The following is a 19,058-nucleotide window of genomic DNA, read 5'->3' on the forward strand; positions in this document are numbered from 1 at the left end:
TTATATTCTACTCTGTGAGTCACGTTAACGGGACGTCTTCGGTAACTTAAATAACTGATGATCGATTGCATTGCTGTGTTTTCATCACTAACTGTGTGTGTGAGGCTGAAGAGGTGAAATGTGCTGTTAGCTCTCCTCCACTAGAGACACAGCTGTGTTTGTTGTCGTGAAGTGAGTTTTGAAGCGTAAAAACATAACTTTTATCAACGGAACAAGTTCGTTACACGCTATTTAAGAAAGAATATACTTGTAGAAACACAATATTTATTCCAGCGTGTCTGTAAATTAGAAATTATATGTATCGGTTTTCTCTACTTCCTGATTGGACTACAGCGTACCACGTGTCCGGAAAGAAACAAGAAGACGCATTTGCGAACACAAGTTAAATATAAATATCTCAAACTAAACAGCACCAGTGGGACATTATTACTATTGTACAATGTTCTTGTTTCATATGTGATTCAAACGTTGTAGTTGAGTTCCCGACCCGTCAGTGAGGTTGACTGTGCGGATAGTGAGTTCCTCACCTCCGACTCTGTACCGGTATCGCTTCTCGGCCTTTTGGCTAAGATCAAGTGTAGTATCTGTTCTTATCAGTTTAATATCTGATACGTCCCCTACCCGGGGACCATATATTAAATTGATTTTTGGAATAGGGAGATGGAATAGGGGCTTGCTCCGTCCACTCCACGCATCGACCTGGTATTGCAGAACCTCCAGGAACGGTGCACCCCCTAATGCTGTTCAAAATAAATAATATGGAGACAATATGTTGTTATATTGAGTTAATATTGAAAGTAGCAATAATACAGTTTAATGAATATGCGCGCTTTAGCTGTGACGTTACATGTATGTGTCTGTTAAAGACATTGAACTGGTGAGTGAGAAAAGGAGATTGATGTAAAAAGTGCTGAACATTTAGAAACATTAACTTATATACTTACATTGATTGAATCTGTTGTTAGGCTTCATAGGTTTGCTCATTTTTCTCTAGTGTGTTCTCACAGAAACGCTGTGTGTGCGTGTATATGTATATATTCTTTATCTCGGTATCTGAACCATTATTATCATTATTATGATTTTGCAGTAAGCCATACACAGAGAAACCTAGTGTATATACAACCAGTTGTCAGTTCATTAAGTTGCCTAGCTAAACCTAATGTAGCAATAAATCCTTCCTTCATGAAGGTAATCATCATGAGTTTTCTGTTGTACAATATTGTTTATATTTGCTAGACTAGTGTTGTTCACACTCCAGACCAATAGATGGCAGTATGTCAGTAGCGCACCAGCAGTAAACAAAGAAACAGGAAGTGGTTGGAATGTGAGGGAACCTACAGTCAATGGAGAAACATTTGTGTTTTTATTCTTTATTCTGAATTTCAAATGTGGATCAAATGACTCTTGATTGCAGTTTGATTTAGCTTCGTCTTGTCTAAGCCTCACATGGTGCATTCACCCGGAGCGTCATTGATCACAGTTAAGAATGAATCAGTGGCGCCCTCGTGTGGACAGTCTGCGTATTGTGAATGTGTAATGGCGCATCAAGTGGTCAATCTGCAGCGGAGGAATCAGAGAAGGTAGAATGGATCTTGGCTCCCCCAAGTTGTCAAACTGTGGTATCAGCAGAATGTTACTATTAAAGAAATCAGTATATCGATTATAATGTAGTAGACCTCTATCCGCCAAATATACTAATTACGGAGCACACTAGCCAGAGGAATGCTGTTATTCCTCACCGGATTCTCAATGTGTTTGTAAATCATGTACCACTGTTTACTGCAAGTACATGTTAGTTTGTGTATCACAATGACTTCTTTCATGATTATTGTCATACATGCACCACAATACACAAGATCTGAAAACAGAAATCTGCACATTGGTCCAGCAGCTGCTAGACGTGTCCCTTCATACATAAAGATCTTTAAGACTTTCTTTGTGTTTACAGGAGAGAGCGTCAACAGAGTCCCCACCACCGGAAAATATGCACACAAGATTCCCACGTGTGGAATATGAAGGAGTCCACAGGAGGAGTCTAGAACACGCCTCACCTCCTTTCAAAGTAGATGTTGCACACACTGTTGTCATCATCTGGATTGATTCCATGTGTGTAAAATTGTCCATTTCAGATTGTAATCGGCTATTTATTGTGATACCTGTTGAAGCTATAATAGAATGGTGCTATAAATAGAGAATCTCAAGTATATTTGTGTCATTTATTCAGGTTACTGTTCTTTTCAATGAAATACATCTTATTTAAAATCAAAGTGATACATGTGAGAGAATGCTGTTTGTTTACTTTTGTCTTTTTAAATTCCCTTATGACACCTGGGAGGCTAATTAGAAGTAGTTTTATATTTTCTGAGTCTGTTTAATGTTTCTATTGCAAAATGATCTGATATCATTGTAATATAGGCATGTGCTCTGACATGTAAGTAATCTGGAACTCTATATATCCGTGTCCCTGTTGTTGATGACAACTATTCCACAACTCGATGTTACTGTAACACTTTATTGAATACAGTGCATGAAATGGAGATCAGGAAAAACAGTGCAGTCATAAAAAAGAAGACGACAATATGTACATGAAGATCTAAACTATTTACAATGCATGAGTATGTACATGAAGATCTAAACTATGCTTGCTAACAACACCACAGCACAACAGTTAGTCATGAGGAGCAGACATTGTGGGCAGAGTAGTAGGGACTGATGTAGGAGGAGGAGCAGGCAGTATGGCCGTGTGGAGGGGCCAGCAGTCTCAGCGGTTGCTGTGGATGCAGAGAGGGAGGGCACAGGTCTGCTGATGGTAGAGGTGGCAGAGGTGCTTCTAACTGCCGGTAACACAAGTGGCAGTGGTGGTTGAGGCTGGGAGAGTGGCATGATTATGTCCGTCCTTCCCTTCAACACTTTAGTCCCTGCCGTGCTGGGTGTGGGCACATACTCCATCAGAGAGTAGAGTGGTGGAGGGAGGACTGCCGGCTGGTGTGGTGCTGGAGGGAGGTCAGCAGATGAGATGGAGGTGGTTTTTGTGACAGTGAAGGACTGTTTAGTGACATGCAGGTTAAGAAGACGCTCTTGACGACGGATGAAGTCCCGTGCGGTCTTGATGTTGATTTTTGGGAGAGGAATGCCTGATTTGCAGAGGATTGGATCCTCCACCAGAATCCGGTGCTGGATTATCTCGTAGGCCTTCTAGATGGTGCTCTTCTCAGGAATGCTGCGAGACCCTTGATGTGAGCGCAACCACAGCAGTTTCACCAGCGTGTACATGAGCCAGTTGAGCACTGATGTCTTGTTGAGCTGGTGCGTAGCGCTTAGCCATCTTTAGCCTCTGGATCACAGCATTACATTACATTACAGTCATTTAGCAGACGCTTTTATCCAAAGTGACTTACAATTCAGAGTCTATCACATTTCTACACCGTAGGCACAGCTACGGGAGCAATTTTGGGGTTAAGTGTCTTGCTCAAGGACACATCGACCCTCTGATTGAAAGACGGCCCTGCTATCCAGTAAGCCACAATCGCCCCCCCACAGCAGCATCAATAAGATGGTCCCTCTGTGTGTGGCAGTAGAGGGTGTTGCCCCAGTGTGTTCTGGTGCTGGTTGAACTGCTGCGGCTGCTTGTCGTGCTCGTCCACTGCATTCCAGGCTTCAAGGACCTTGTTCCTCTGCTCAGTGGTGAGAGTTAGCTTGTCCTCTGTCATACTTTGCTACCGAACACGGCATCTGAGCTCCTGTCGGAATTCCACCGAGCAATGCCACTGATCAGGTAAACCTGATGAGCCGTGCTGCACAATGGGGACCTGAGTCGAGTAGAACAGAGCAAAGTTAAGCTTTAATGTCCCCGAGGGGCAACTTGTCTTGCAGACTACTGTTACGTCCCTTCTCTGTTGTCCAGGGGAAGGATTTAGGGACTAACACAAAATAACCCAAATGAAAACCAACTAGCTCGTGTACCATAAACAACATTTATTGTGCTCACTGACAGTGAAAGATGAGCGAGTCTCACAAGATTTGGGAGAGGATGGGACAGGTGTGGCCGAGCCAAGCAACTGAAACAAAGATAACAGAACTTGGCCTAACTAACTAACCTCTGAAATCAACAAACAAAATGGCTTCTCCAACTCATCTAAATGTGCTTGACCAAAACCCAAATACAGATGAGGCACCGACCAATAAACCTAGTGTATCTAGACACAGAAAATCCTACGTGTGTGCCAATGTACAGGGTACCCCAGACTCACCTACTGTCCGCAACCTCTCACCACAAATACTAACACGTTCAGTTCTCAGGATTGACATAAACAGTGTGAAATGAAGTCCCCCTGAACGCCGAGGCTTCCTGCCTTTTATCTGTGGCTCTCCCTCCACCGATTGGCCAGCCTGCCGCTGGTGCCAATCACCAATCAGGACAACTGGCCCCCACAGGTGGAATCCAATCACCCAATTGATCTGTTAGGAGAACAGAGAGAGAGAGAGAGAAAAAGGAAGGGCAGGAGGGGAGAAAACACAACACGTAACACCCCCACCCATATAAGCTCAAACATAATGTTTGATTCTACAGCGCACGCGACAAAGCATCCGCAAGAACATTTTCAGACCCCCTTTTATGAATGATTTCCAGATTGTAGTTTTGAATGATTAGAGACCAACGCATAAGATGCTGGTTGTGGTTATACATTCTGGAGATGAACACAAGTGGGTTATGATCGGTGAAAACTTTAATAGGTTTAACACTTGACCCAATGTAAACCTCAAAATGTTGTAGGGCGAACAACATTGCTAGAGCTTCCTTCTCTATTGTGGAATATCTAAGTTGATGTGTGTTGAACTTCCGGGAGAAGTAACTCACAGGATGATCGATGCCCTGGTCATCTTCTTGCAGAAGAACTGCCCCAGCTCCAACCGCACTGGCATCAACTTCCAGTTTGAAAGGCGAGGAGAAATCTGGGGCGGCCAGGACAGGAGTGCAACACATTATACTCTTAAGACTTTCAAAAGACTGATTGCACTCACTAGACCACACAAAGGGCTTTGCGGGACTAGTTAAATCAGTCAGTGGAGCTGCTACAGAGGAGAAGTTTTTGCAGAACCGTCTATAATATCCTGCCATCCCAAGGAAACGGCGCAGCTCTCTCCTGGTGGTTGGTGCAGGAAATGTCGCAATGGCTGCGATCTTGGCCTCCGCAGGACGAACCTGTCCTTGACCAACCTGCTGACCAAGATAGAGCACAGTTCCTTTTCCAAACTCACATTTGGCAAGATTGAGTGTTAGGGATGCAGTAGAAAGACGCTTGAAAACCTCCCTCAATGTATCCATGTGACCAACCCAGTCATCAGAATAGACTACAATGTCGTCAAGATATGCTCGGCAGCGTGGAACGTCTCCCAGTACTGCATTTACTAGCCTTTGGAAAGTAGCAGGAGCATTACACATACCAAATGGCATGACGGTATACTGTAAGAAACGATCAGGTGTCACAAAAGCTGAAACTTCAGAAGCATGTGGGGTTAAAGGAACTTGCCAATACCCTTTCAACATGTCAAGTTTGCTCACATAGGTTGCAGGACCAATCTCATCAATTAGAGGTAATGGATGTGCATCAGGAACAGTTACAGCATTTACTTTGCGAAAGTCAGTACAAAATCTTGGACTACCATCAGACTTGGTATCCAGGAGACAGGGAGAACTCCATGGACTGGAACTGGGTACTGCAAATCCATTCTGTATTAGATAGTCAACCTCCCTCTTCATGACTTCCCTCTTAACCGGATTTACCCGATAGGCATGGTGCTTGATCGGCATAGGGCTAGTCAAGACAACGTCGTGAGTTATGACAGAAGTTTGGGAGGGAATGTCATTGAACAGACACGGAAAGTCATTAATAAGTTCCATGACATCTGCTCTCTGGTCATCAGGGAGATGAGACAAGTAGTGGGGCAAGTTGGACAATACCTCAGTATTACTTAGCCTTGCCCCCTGTGGTGTAGCATTACGCATCACCAACCCATCTTCATCACCATTATCAGGAGTGCTCACCTTTGAAATGGATGCCATAGGTGAGACTTCAGTCTTTAACTCATGGACTTTGGATGACCCTTGTTGACCTTCTCGGAGGTGGTACTGCTTCATCATATTCACGTGACACACTCTGGTGCGTCGCCTGCGGTCCGGAGTTTGGATTACGTAGTTTGTTTCACTTAGCTCCTTTTCTACAACATAAGGACCGGAAAATTTGGCAGAAAGTGCAGAACCAGGTACAGGCAAAAGAATCAATACTCTGTCACCTGGCTGAAACAAATGTGCGACTGCTCGCTGGTCATATCGCTTCTTCATCCCTGCCTGGGAAGAGGTCAGGGCATCTCTAGCCAATGAGCAGGCTAGTTGGAGGCGATCTTTGAGCTTGCTGACGTACTCTGGGATACTTCTGACCTTCTCTGGTATGACCAGTTGCTCTTTAAGAACCTTCAAAGGACCCCTAACTTCATGTCCAAAGACCAGTTCAGCAGGACTGAAACCTAGGGACTCCTGTACAGCCTCACGGGCAGCAAACATAACTAGTGGGACACTGTCATCCCAATCCCGCTCTGACTCATGACAATGTTTGCGTAACATTGATTTCATGGTCTGGTGAAATCTCTCCAGCACCCCCTGGCTTTCTGGATGGTAAGGACTAGATGTTACATGTTTAACATCCAATGTTCTAAGTGCTTGGGTAAAGACTCGTGACTTGAAATTGGTACCTTGATCTGTTTGAACCACTTTTGGCAGACCAAACAATGTAAAGAACTTTACCAGAGCCTTGGTGATAACTGGAGCTGTGATCCTTCGTAGCGGAATGGCTTCTGGGAACCTAGTGGAAGCACACATGACAGTCAGTAGGAACTGATTCCCAGATCTGGTCTTTGGCAATGGCCCAACACAATCGACAATCACCCTCTCAAATGGCTCACCCATTACTGGAATGGGACAGAGAGGAGCCGGAGGAATCACTTGATTCGGTTTTCCAACAACTTGACACACATGACAAGTACGACAATGACTAACATCAGTTTTGAGTCCTGGCCAAAAGAAATGCCGGAGGACTCTTTCATAAGTTTTAGTGATCCCCATGTGTCCTGACCATGGGTGGTCATGAGCTAATGATAGTACCTGAGAACGATAGACTGTAGGTACAACAACCTGGTAAATCTCACCCCAATCCATATCCTCTGAGATACCACTAGTCCAGCGACGCATTAACAGGCCATCATCAAGAAAGTAGGCCATTTTCTTTTTCTTGGCTTCTTCTGGGCTAAGAACAGATGAATGACATTTTTCAATGGTGAGGTCTGCTTTTTGTGCCACTATGAACTCTTCCCTGGTGGCTGGCAGTTTTCCCCTTTATTGACTGGTGTGAGAAGACCCAGTGTCAGCATGTTGGACCTCAGGCTGATGTTTGGCCTTAGTCATAACTACCTCAGGTAACTGTTCTGTGACCAGAAAAGAGTCAGACAAGTCTAAGCCATATTTCTTTGTCTGGGCCCGTGTAGTCACACAAGCAGGAAAGACATCAGGAAGCACTTGTGCCATCTTGTCAGAGTCAGAGCTTAAATCAGGGCTGTCTAGCACCACAGGGACTGGCATAACTTGGCCCCCTGCTAGGTTATTTCCTAGAATGAAATCGATACCTTTAATTGGCAAGGCAGGTAGAACTGCAACTTCAAAGAATCCACTGACCAAGGGAGACTGAACATTAATATTGTGCAAAGGCGCAGGTATGAAACTCATTCCAACACCTTGAACAACTGCACTTGAGTTACACGACGATTTAGACGACAGAGGTAAGATGCCTTCTCGAACAATAGATTGGGAGCCTCCTGTGTCTCTCAATATCTTTACTGGCTGCTGATCTTTAGGATCCCCACTAAACGAAACAAATCCCTCTGATATGAAGGGTTTGAAACAGTCATCAGGTTCATTCTCTTTAGACTGACAGTTCCAACTTTGGTAGTGTCACTCTTTTAATCAGTCCCATGCCTTTTGGATGTTGTAAGGTTGGCGGAAACTGTTGCTTACGCTTCAGAGAAAGGCAATCAGCAACGATGTGACCCTTCTTATGACAATAAAAGCATTCACGATCCCCTCGAGGTGGTGACGGTGGTCCCCTAGCCTTGTTAAGAGGGTGGCCAAAACCAGGTCGCATGGGGTGTGGTACTGAAACTCTGTCTGGGCGGAAGGAAGACAAACACATTTTTATGAGTGAGGACAAACTCATCAGCCAAGACAGCTGCTTTCGACAGTGACGTCACCTTTTGTTCATTCAAATATATCACCAGTCTCTCTGGTAAAGCACCCTTGAAATCTTCCAACAGCATTAACTGACGAAGAGACTCAAAACTATTCTTTACCTCATTGGCGGCACACCACTTATCAAAGAGAACTCCCTTTTCCCTTGCAAACTCAACAAAAGTTTGTTCACCAGATTTTTTATGGTTTCTAAACTTTTGTCGATAGGCCTCTGGCACAAGCTCATAGGCACGCAATATTGATTCTTTGAGTAAATCATATTGCAAGCTTTCTTCTAAGGATAGAGAGGACACTACCTCCTGTGCTTTACCTACCAGCTTACATTGAAGTAGAATTGGCCACATGTCCTTAGGCCAGACTAGTGCAGTAGCAATTTTTTCGAATGCATTAAAGTAGGAGTCAACCTCTGACTCCCGAAAAGTTGGCACTAAGGCAATGTTCTTGCTAACATCAAACCCTGGTTTGTGAAGGACTGTCTGGGAAGGTGCAGAAGTTGCTGTTAATTTTTGTCCAGCAGAGATTCTCATGGCCTCTATGTCAAGCTTCCGTAACTTGACTTCTTTTTCAGCCTCTATTTCGAGCCTGCGTACCTGAAGATCATGGTCGGCCTTACGCACCATCTCCTTCTCCTGTGCCTCTAGCTGAAGGCGGGCTAGGCGTACCCTCAACTTGGCATTCTCGCTGGATCCACGGAATTCTGGGGAAAAAGGATTAAACCGAGGCAAAGTTGCAGGAGGAGCCTTAGGTTCAACCGTTTCCCCCAGAGGTGTAGCAGGTGCTACTTTATCTGGAACAGAAAATTCATCCTGTCCAGAAACACTACTTTTAGGACCCACTAGTACTTTTGACTCCATTAGTCCTTCTAATACCTTATTTCTGATTTCTCTCTTAACATGGCATTTTTTTACTGAAATTTCATAGTGGGCTGCTATACACAATAAATCATCCTTGCAGCATGATTTAATCCTTTCAAAGTTTGGACTTAATATAAAAGTCCTGTAAATCAAAACTCATGGCTATTCTATTCTCTAACTACCATGACATCACTTCCAACTTAATTTAATAATTTTCCACGGAAATATCCCGGACGAGCCCCCAATTATGTTACGTCCCTTCTCTGTTGTCCAGGGGAAGGATTTAGGGACTAACACAAAATAACCCAAATGAAAACCAACTAGCTCGTGTACCATAAACAACATTTATTATGCTCACTGACAGTGAAAGATGAGCGAGTCTCACACAAGATTTGGGAGAGGATGGGACAGGTGTGGCCGTGCCAAACAACTGAAACAAAGATAACAGAACTTGGCCTAACTACCTAACCTCTGAAATCAACAAACAAAATGGCTTCTCTAACTCATCTAAATGTGCTTGACCAAAACCCAAATACAGATAACACCGACCAATAAACCTAGTGTATCTAGACACAGAAAATCCTACATGTGTGCCAATGTACAGGGTTCCCCAGACTTACCTACTGTCCGCAACCTCTCACCACAAATACTAACACGTTCAGTTCTCAGGATTGACATAAACAGTGTGAAATGAAGTCCCCCTGAACGCCGAGGCTTCCTGCCTTTTATCTGTGGCTCTCCCTCCACCGATTGGCCAGCCTGCCGCTGGTGCCAATCACCAATCAGGACAACTGGCCCCCACAGGTGGAATCCAATCACCCAATTGATCTGTTAGGAGAACTGAGAGAGAGAGAGAGAGAAAAAGGAAGGGCAGGAGGGGAGAAAACACAAGACGTAACACTGCACATGAACATAAGTACACAGGTAGTACACATCACCTCTAAGGCAGTAAAACCTTCATCTTGAGGTGAGCAAATTAAACTGTGTTTAGGGTACTGGCTGTGGTGGAATGTAACGAAGTACATTTGATTGAGTACTGCACATATTTTGTACCAGGTGTTTTGAAGAGGCTCACTCCGCTCTTATCCAGCCCAGCGGGACCTTTCAGCTCCTCAATGGTCAGGTGGATGAGCCGAAATGTCTCCTGAGCCCCGAGTGTGACCCTCCTCACCTGGTGCTTGAGCTGCTCCGTGGATACGTAGCAGCAAACAACATCCTCGTCTGAGACCGACTTCAGAGTTGCCGGGTCCTTGGCTCTGAAGGCTTTGATGAGCAGCTCCAGGTCTGAGCGGTTGTAGGCCAGCACTGCACCGGCTACAGCAGACTTGAACACAGCGTACTTACAGTGAGACTCTGCGCATGGCTGCGTCAAACCGGTGGATCCAGTGGAAGATATCCAGATGCACAACCATCACATTGTCCACCCATGGCTGGAACAAAGTCTCCACTGCTGTTGGGCCCTGAGACCGGCAACACCCACGGTCCACATAGAGGATCTTAGGGACGAGTTGATCAGCCAGTCGATAAGATGAAGGTCTTGACTATATTTTCCCTGGATTTGTAATTAGTATTTTTGTTTTCCCATTTTTTCACCTCTTCTTTAATTTCACACAACTTGTTTTCCCAATTTCTTTCACTACTTTTACTGTCACAGAATGTTAATCCCAGTATTTTTATTCCTGGTTTAACTTTAATGTTAATATTACATTGATGGTGTTCATCTCCGATCCAAACTCCCTCTGTTTTGTTGTGGTTTAATTTAGCTCCTGATGCGAGTTCATACAGAGCTAGGTTGTTAGTTAAAGCATCCATCTCCAACTGGTTTTTTATGATGACAGTAATGTCATCAGCGTATGCGATGGCTGTAACTTTGGGCATATGACCGACACTTAAACCTGAAATTGGATGATCCGAGTTTATTTTTTTAATTAGAGGATTAATGGCGAGGATGTATAGAGCAGCACTTAGAGGACAGCCCTGCTTCACTCCTCTCTCTACTTGAAAGGCTTCAGTTAAAACTACATTTACATTTACACAGATATTTGATTTAACGTACAGACATCTCACTATGTGAATAGCAAGAATCTTATAGTCTGTATTGATAATAGTTAGATGTCTGTAGTTATCTAAATCAGCATCATCACCTTTTTTAAACAATAAACATAAAACACCTTGATGAAAGGAGTCTCCCATACATCCGCTGTTTATACCTTCATTGCACACAGCAGTGAGGAGGTTTAAAACGTCTTCATTATAGAACTGATAGAACTCAGTGGGCAGACCGTCAGGACTTTTACTGACGTTAAGTTGTTGGATGGCCTCCATCACTTCCTCTCTTCTTATCTCTCCACTAAGGTGAGTGAAGTTTAAGTCGCTGTATGAAGGCATTGTTTCCAGCAGAATATTGACACAGCCTACATCTGTCTATTCTTTTATATGCATTGACACACTGAATTCTGATTACTTCTCTTTTTTCCTTTTCACAGCAGAAAGTATCACCTTCATGGTTTTTTATACATTTAATGCATTTATCTTGTATTTGTTTTTGACTTTATTTCAGAGCATGAATTGGATTCCCTCTGCTATCCAAGTCTGACTGTTTATAAACGTTATATAATAACTCATCATTAAAGTTGTTTATTTGTTTCTTAATACTTGTCATAGTTTCTTCATCTACTGTAGTTTTTTGTTTCTTCTGTTTCAGACTAATGTGTTGCTTCATTAATTCATCATAATATATATTTTTCGCTTTATTTAATTCTCTGCATTTGAATTTGAAGAAATCTTTCACTCTATATTTTAATATTTCCCATCATTTAATATTAGATTTGGTTAGAACTTTTAATTGTGTTATTTTTTGTATTTCCTGTTTTAGCTCCTTTAATAAATCTGTATTTTTTAGGCATTGAGTATTTAGTTTCCAGAAGCCTCTGCTAGCTGAGGTCCCAGAAGACACCGTTGTTGCTGTGTTTTCATCACTAACTGTGTGTGTGAGGCTGAAGAGGTGAAATGTGCTGTTAGCTCTCCTCCACTAGAGACACAGCTGTGTTTGTTGTCGTGAAGTGAGTTTTGAAGCGTAAAAACATAACTTTTATCAACGGAACAAGTTCGTTACACGCTATTTAAGAAAGAATATACTTGTAGAAACACAATATTTATTCCAGCGATCGTTTTTTTCTACTTCCTGATTGGACTACAGCGTACCACGTGTTCAGACAGAAACAAGAAGACGCATTTGCGAACACAAGTTAAATATAAATATATCTCAAACTACACATCACCAGTGGGACATTATTACTATTGTACAATGTCCTTGTTTCATATGTGATTCAAACGTTGTAGTTGAGTTCCCGACCCGTCAGTGAGGTTGACTGTGCGGATAGTGAGTTCCTCACCTCCGACTCTGTACCGGTATCGCTTCTCGGCCTTTTGGCTAAGATCAAGTGTAGTATCTGTTCTTATCAGTTTAATATCTGATACGTCCCCTACCCGGGGACCATATATTAAATTGATTTTTGGAATAGGGAGATGGAATAGGGGCTTGCTCCGTCCACTCCACGCATCGACCTGGTATTGCAGAACCTCCAGGAACGGTGCACCCCCTAATGCTGTTCAAAATAAATAATATGGAGACAATATGTTGTTATATTGAGTTAATATTGAAAGTAGCAATAATACAGTTTAATGAATATGCGTGCTTTAGCTGTGACGTTACATGTATGTGTCTGTTAAAGACATTGAACTGGTGAGTGAGAAAAGGAGATTGATGTAAAAAGTGCTGAACATTTAGAAACATTAACTTATATACTTACATTGATTGAATCTGTTGTTAGGCTTCATAGTACTGCTCATTTTTCTCTAGTGTGTTCTCTCAGAAACGCTGTGTGTGCGTGTATATGTATATATTCTTTATCTCAGTATCTGAACCATTATTATCATTATTATGATTTTGCAGTAAGCCATACACAGAGACACCTAGTGTATATACAACCAGTTGTCAGTTCATTAAGTTGCCTAGCTAAACCTAATGTAGCAATAAATCCTTCCTTCATGAAGGTAATCATCATGAGTTTTCTGTTGTACAATATTGTTTATATTTGCTAGACTAGTGTTGTTCACACTCCAGACCAATAGATGGCAGTATGTCAGTAGCGCACCAGCAGTAAACAAAGAAACAGGAAGTGGTTGGAATGTGAGGGAACCTACAGTCAATGGAGAAACATTTGTGTGATTTTATTCTTTATTCTGAATTTCAAATGTGGATCAAATTACTCTTAATTGCAGTTTGATTTAGCTTCGTCTCATCTAAACTTTCTGTTGAGCTGTTTCTCATTTGTTGGAGATAAATAGATACAGTTGGTGATTTTAGGTGGCTTTTGATATGAAAATACGTTACGTTTCCCATCATGCAATGCTGCATGATGGGAAACGTAACTATTATTTCTCAAGTAAAATGTAAATATTCTTCATCAACCCTATTACACATGACGTTACTCTATATTAAATTCCTGTAGGTTCTTAGACCTCTTACAGTATCTGGTTTTTGGTCATCTCTATGTTGTCAGCACCACCAGTCAGCATGGTGTGTCTGTGAAAGACTCCCCTGCCTCAGATCTGTACAACTCATACTTACCTGGCAGGGGAGATACCATGATCAACAAGGTGGTTCACCCAGGGCGAGGCTTAGCCATTGCACATACCGGCTGAGCTGACCTCTGCGAATTTCTCAAATGTAGAAATCTCGACTGCATAATTTGTGATAGTGGGGGACTGCGTTCGCGCTCTCCCCTGATAACATGTGAAATAATAATCAATTATTCATCTTCAGTCAAGCAGCGAAAGTTTGACTGATAGAAAAGCTGTTCCTGTACTGTCGCTTATCTAAATGTTTGATGTTGACTGCTGTGAATTAGGTAATGTTATTAATATCAAATAGGATTAGTCTCTTCGCAAAGCAAAATACATTTCTGCAATGTTATTAATATACTTTCGCACATATTGGTTTAAATTCATTCCAATTAAGTGAGTGGGGCTTTAATGAAAATGAAATCCCAGTCACGGTGGTTCTGTTGTTAATAAGACGGACAGTCAGCATGTGGAGAAGAGAATGCTGTTATTGTGTAGTTCATAGTTAACATGATAAACTCTGTTGTGGCTCACATGGTCAGTTTAGGGTTGAATCCTGCAGTCGGCTCTGTTCTCCACGAGAGACTACCGGAGCTCTTTAGTTCTTGTTGTGTACTTCATCACCGGACCATAAAAAACACATATAAATATAAAGTTTGCATTATCTTCTAGCACACATGTACAGAGAGACTGAGGAGCAGAATCGCCTGGTTGACTGGCGAGGTCCGGACCTCAGTAATTATTTCATGATGAGTTTTCTGTTGTACAATATTGTTTATATTTGCTAGACTAGTGTTGTTCACACTCCAGACCAATAGATGGCAGTATGTCAGTAGCACACCAGCAGTAAACAAAGAAACAGGAAGTGGTTGGAATGTGAGGGAACCTACAGTCAATGGAGAAACATATGTCTGATTTTATTCTTTCTTCTGAATTTCAAATGTGGATCAAATGACTCTTGATTGCAGTTTGATTTAGCTTCGTCTTGTCTAAGCCTCACATGGTGCATTCACCCGGAGCGTCATTGATCACAGTTAAGAATCAATCAGTGGCGCCCTCGTGTGGACAGTCTGCGTATTGTGAATGTGTAATGGCGCATCAAGTGGTCAATCTGCAGCGGAGGAATCAGAGAAGGTAGAATGGATCTTGGCTCCCCCAAGTTGTCAAACTGTTGTATCAGCAGCAGAATGTTACTATTAAAGAAATCAGTATATAGATTATAATGTAGTAGACCTCTATCCGCCAAATATACTAATTACGGAGCACACTAGCCAGAGGAATGCTGTTATTCCTCACCGGATTCTCAATGTGTTTGTAAATCATGTACCACTGTTTACTGCAAGTACATGTTAGTTTGTGTATCACAATGACTTCTTTCATGATTATTGTCATACATGCACCACAATACACAAGATCTGAAAACAGAAATCTGCACATTGGTCCAGCAGCTGCTAGACGTGTCCCTTCATACATAAAGATCTTTAAGACTTTCTTTGTGTTTACAGGAGAGAGCGTCAACAGAGTCCCCACCACCGGAAAATATGCACACAAGATTCCCACGTGTGGAATATGAAGGAGTCCACAGGAGGAGTCTAGAACACGCCTCACCTCCTTTCAAAGTAGATGTTGCACACACTGTTGTCATCATCTGGATTGATTCCATGTGTGTAAAATTGTCCATTTCAGATTGTAATCAGCTATTTATTGTGATACCTGTTGAAGCTATAATAGAATGGTGCTATAAATAGAGAATCTCAAGTATATTTGTGTCATTTATTCAGGTTACTGTTCTTTTCAATGAAATACATCTTATTTAAAATCAAAGTGATACATGTGAGAGAATGCTGTTTGTTTACATTTGTCACTTCTGTCTTTTTAAATTCCCTTATGACACCTGGGAGGCTAATTAGAAGTAGTTTTATATTTTCTGAGTCTGTTTAATGTTTCTGTTGCAAAATGATCTGATATCATTGTAATATAGGCATGTGCTCTGACATGTAAGTAATCTGGAACTCTATATATCCGTGTCCCTGTTGTTGATGACAACAAACGCACCCCTGTTGTTGCATTCATTAATTGATATTCCACAACTCGATGTTACTGTAACACTTAACACTTTATTGAATACAGTGCATGAAATGGAGAACAATAAGAAAAACAGTGCAGTCATAAAAAAGAAGACGACAATATGTACATGAAGATCTAAACTATGCTTGCTAACAACACCACAGCACAACAGTTAGTCATGAGGAGCAGACATTGTGGGCAGAGTAGTAGGGACTGATGTAGGAGGAGGAGCAGGCAGTATGGCCGTGTGGAGGGGCCAGCAGTCTCAGCGGTTGCTGTGGATGCAGAGAGGGAGGGCACAGGTCTGCTGATGGTAGAGGCGGCAGAGGGTTTTCTAACTGCCGGTAGCACAAGTGGCAGTGGTGGTTGAGGCTGGGAGAGTGGCATGATTATGTCCGTCCTTCCCTTCAACACTTTAGTCCCTGCCGTGCTGGGTGTGGGCACATACTCCATCAGAGAGTAGAGTGGTGGAGGGAGGACTGCCGGCTGGTGTGGTGCTGGAGGGAGGTCAGCAGATGAGATGGAGGTGGTTTTTGTGACAGTGAAGGACTGTTTAGTGACATGCAGGTTAAGAAGACGCTCTTGACGACGGATGAAGTCCCGTACTGTCTTAATGTTTATTTTAGGGAGAGGAATGCCTGCTTTGCAGAGGATTGGATCCTCCACCAGAATCCGGTGCTGGATTCTCTCGTAGGCCTTCTAGATGGTGCTCTTCTCAGGAATGCTGCGAGACCCTTGAGGTGAGACCACAGCAGTTTCACCAGCGTGTACGTGGGCCTGTTGAGCACTGATGTCTTGTTGAGCTGGTGCGTAGCGCTTAGCCATCTTCAGCCTCTGGATCACAGCAGCATCAACAAGATGGTCCCTCTGTGTGTGGCAGTAGAGGGTGATGCCCTAGTGTGTTCTGTACAGCTGGTTGAACTGCTGCGGCTGCTTGTCGTGCTCCTCCACTGCATTCCAGGCTTCAAGGACCGTGTTCCTCTGCTCAGTGGTGAGAGTCAGCTTGTCCTCTGTCAGGCTGACCTCCAGCAGAGCAGAGCCGAACTTTTCCAACCTTTCGAAGCCAGGAAGGGGGTTTGGACTGCAGGCATCCTCCTGTTGAAAAGTTGACATATAAAGGCGGTAAGTTCAAATGTAGCTCAAATACACTTGTGGAGTAAAACCACAACAACAAAATATTATTATTATAATATTAGATATTGTTATATTATAATAATACATTACTAATATAACAATGAACGTACAACAGGCCATTGATATATGCTTTTAGCACCCAGGGAGGAAGAGGAAGTGTCAGAGCAGGATGACAACTGCTGATTACAGATTAGATTAGAGATCTCTGAGGGAGAGTTCTTATAACGTTAACTCATATATCATATCTCATAACTCCTGAGCCTACAACACTGACTGATTCCTCTGATATTTGATCAACTGTTCAGCTTCCCTTTGGATAAGTTTCATGTTCTTACTCATGGCAAAACTAAGAGTAAGACATCAGAAATATGGATCTTCTATTATTCCATATTCCCGTCATAACCACAGCAACGGAGACAAAAAACACGCTGACAGAAGTCTTTGTAGTTCATACATTCTCTTGTCTTTAATAATATAACGTTAGATGGATAATAAACACCCGAGCAAGCAGGTGTTTATGACAGCACATAAATTATTAAAAGAACGAATTTAAACCCTCAAAAATACTGTCTCTGGAACACTGGCTAATAGTTGGTTATCTATTGATTAATGAGGGCCTGTTTTTGGATGCAAAGAATATTTGGCATTCGTAATACTGATTTAAGAGGTTATATTTAGGGACGCTAGATAACGTTAACGTTATCTTACCGGCCCGTACTCGAGCATCAGGATTTGAACCGTATATGCAAGAGTTAATGGGTTAACGCAAGATAAAATGGATGTTGACAGTAATACAATTTCGAAGAGATGTTATTGAGAGCTGCTAAACGTGAACTAGCGGCGAAGTCTTAGCTAGCTAGCTAACGTTAACAATATGTCCGTTTTTTTCCACCCGACCAAAAGACAATTGTGCAGTATAAACAGTGTTCTGTATAAATAATTATAAAGACAAAAATATTTCAGTCTTACCAGAATTACTGCAGGGTCAACGCTGTGGGTAGATTCGCAACTCTAACTTGACGTATTCAAGATTTGCAGGTCAACTTGTGATTGGTGGTCTGCAGTCGGTTCCTCCGATCCAATTGGTAGTCCACAGTCAAACTGACCAATGAGGACGCGTAAATGTCTACAGTCACTGTAGACATTGCACGACTGTAGACTCGAGCTCTTTCTCAAATGTAGAAATCTCGACTGCATAATTTGTGATAGTGGGGGACTGCGTTCGCGCTCTCCCCTGATAACATGTGAAATAATAATCAATTATTCATCTTCAGTCAAGCAGCGAAAGTTTGACTGATAGAAAAGCTGTTCCTGTACTGTCACTTATCTAAATGTTTGATGTTGACTGCTGTGAATTAGGTAATGTTATTAATATGAAATAGGATTAGTCTCTTCGCAAAGCAAAATACATTTCTGCAATGTTATTAATATACTTTCGCACATATTGGTTTAAATTCATTCCAATTAAGTGAGTGGGGCTTTAATGAAAATGAAATCCCAGTCACGGTGGTTCTGTTGTTAATAAGACGGACAGTCAGCATGTGGAGAAGAGAATGCTGTTATTGTGTAGTTCATAGTTAACATGATAAACTCTGTTGTGGCTCACATGGTCAGTTTAGGGTTGAATCCTGCAGTCGGCTCTGTTCTCCACGAGAGACTACCGGAGCTCTTTAGTTCTTGTTGTGTACTTCATCACCGGACCATAAAAAACACATATAAATTTAAAGTTTGCATTTTCTTCTTGCACACATGTACAGAGAGACTGAGGAGCAGAATCGCCTGGTTGACTGGCGAGGTCCGGACCTCAGTAATTATTTCCTAAAAAGCCCACCGTCTCCGCTTGACCCTGACAGCCATCAATAAGGCCGCTGTCTGTGGTGGTGAGGTGACTGGAGAAGGCAGATAGTGAGGCGCACCATGGCTTCTCACAGCACAGCTATGATCACTGCAGCGATGAGACAAACAACAACTTAGTGAAACTAAAATCATACTTGCTGATATTTCCACAGTATTATCCGATATTATCTGAAACTATTGGCACTCTGTTGTGCAAATTCTTTGATACAAGTTGATGTTATATT

General features: G+C 42.4%; 1 long non-coding RNA gene and 3 other non-coding genes across 4 annotated transcripts; all 4 read left to right on the forward strand.

Annotated features, from left to right (window-relative positions):
* The first annotated feature begins 545 nt into the window (after positions 1 to 545).
* LOC142971537 (U2 spliceosomal RNA) lies at positions 546 to 736 on the forward strand. Its single transcript, XR_012959368.1, has one exon. It is a non-coding gene; the product is annotated as a U2 spliceosomal RNA (small nuclear RNA).
* Positions 737 to 889: 153 nt separating this feature from the next.
* LOC142971497 (uncharacterized) lies at positions 890 to 18,985 on the forward strand. Its single transcript, XR_012959352.1, has 3 exons — positions 890 to 1,580; positions 1,949 to 2,106; positions 15,282 to 18,985. It is a non-coding gene; the product is annotated as an uncharacterized LOC142971497 (long non-coding RNA).
* Positions 12,564 to 12,754, forward strand: LOC142971523 (U2 spliceosomal RNA). Its single transcript, XR_012959356.1, has one exon. It is a non-coding gene; the product is annotated as a U2 spliceosomal RNA (small nuclear RNA).
* LOC142971534 (U1 spliceosomal RNA) lies at positions 13,776 to 13,941 on the forward strand. The gene has a single exon (XR_012959365.1). It is a non-coding gene; the product is annotated as a U1 spliceosomal RNA (small nuclear RNA).
* Positions 18,986 to 19,058: the final 73 nt, after the last annotated feature.

The sequence above is a fragment of the Anarhichas minor genome, unplaced genomic scaffold (assembly GCF_050575085.1).
Source record: "Anarhichas minor isolate MPS153535 unplaced genomic scaffold, ASM5057508v1 ptg000046l, whole genome shotgun sequence".
Taxonomy (NCBI): domain Eukaryota; kingdom Metazoa; phylum Chordata; class Actinopteri; order Perciformes; family Anarhichadidae; genus Anarhichas; species Anarhichas minor.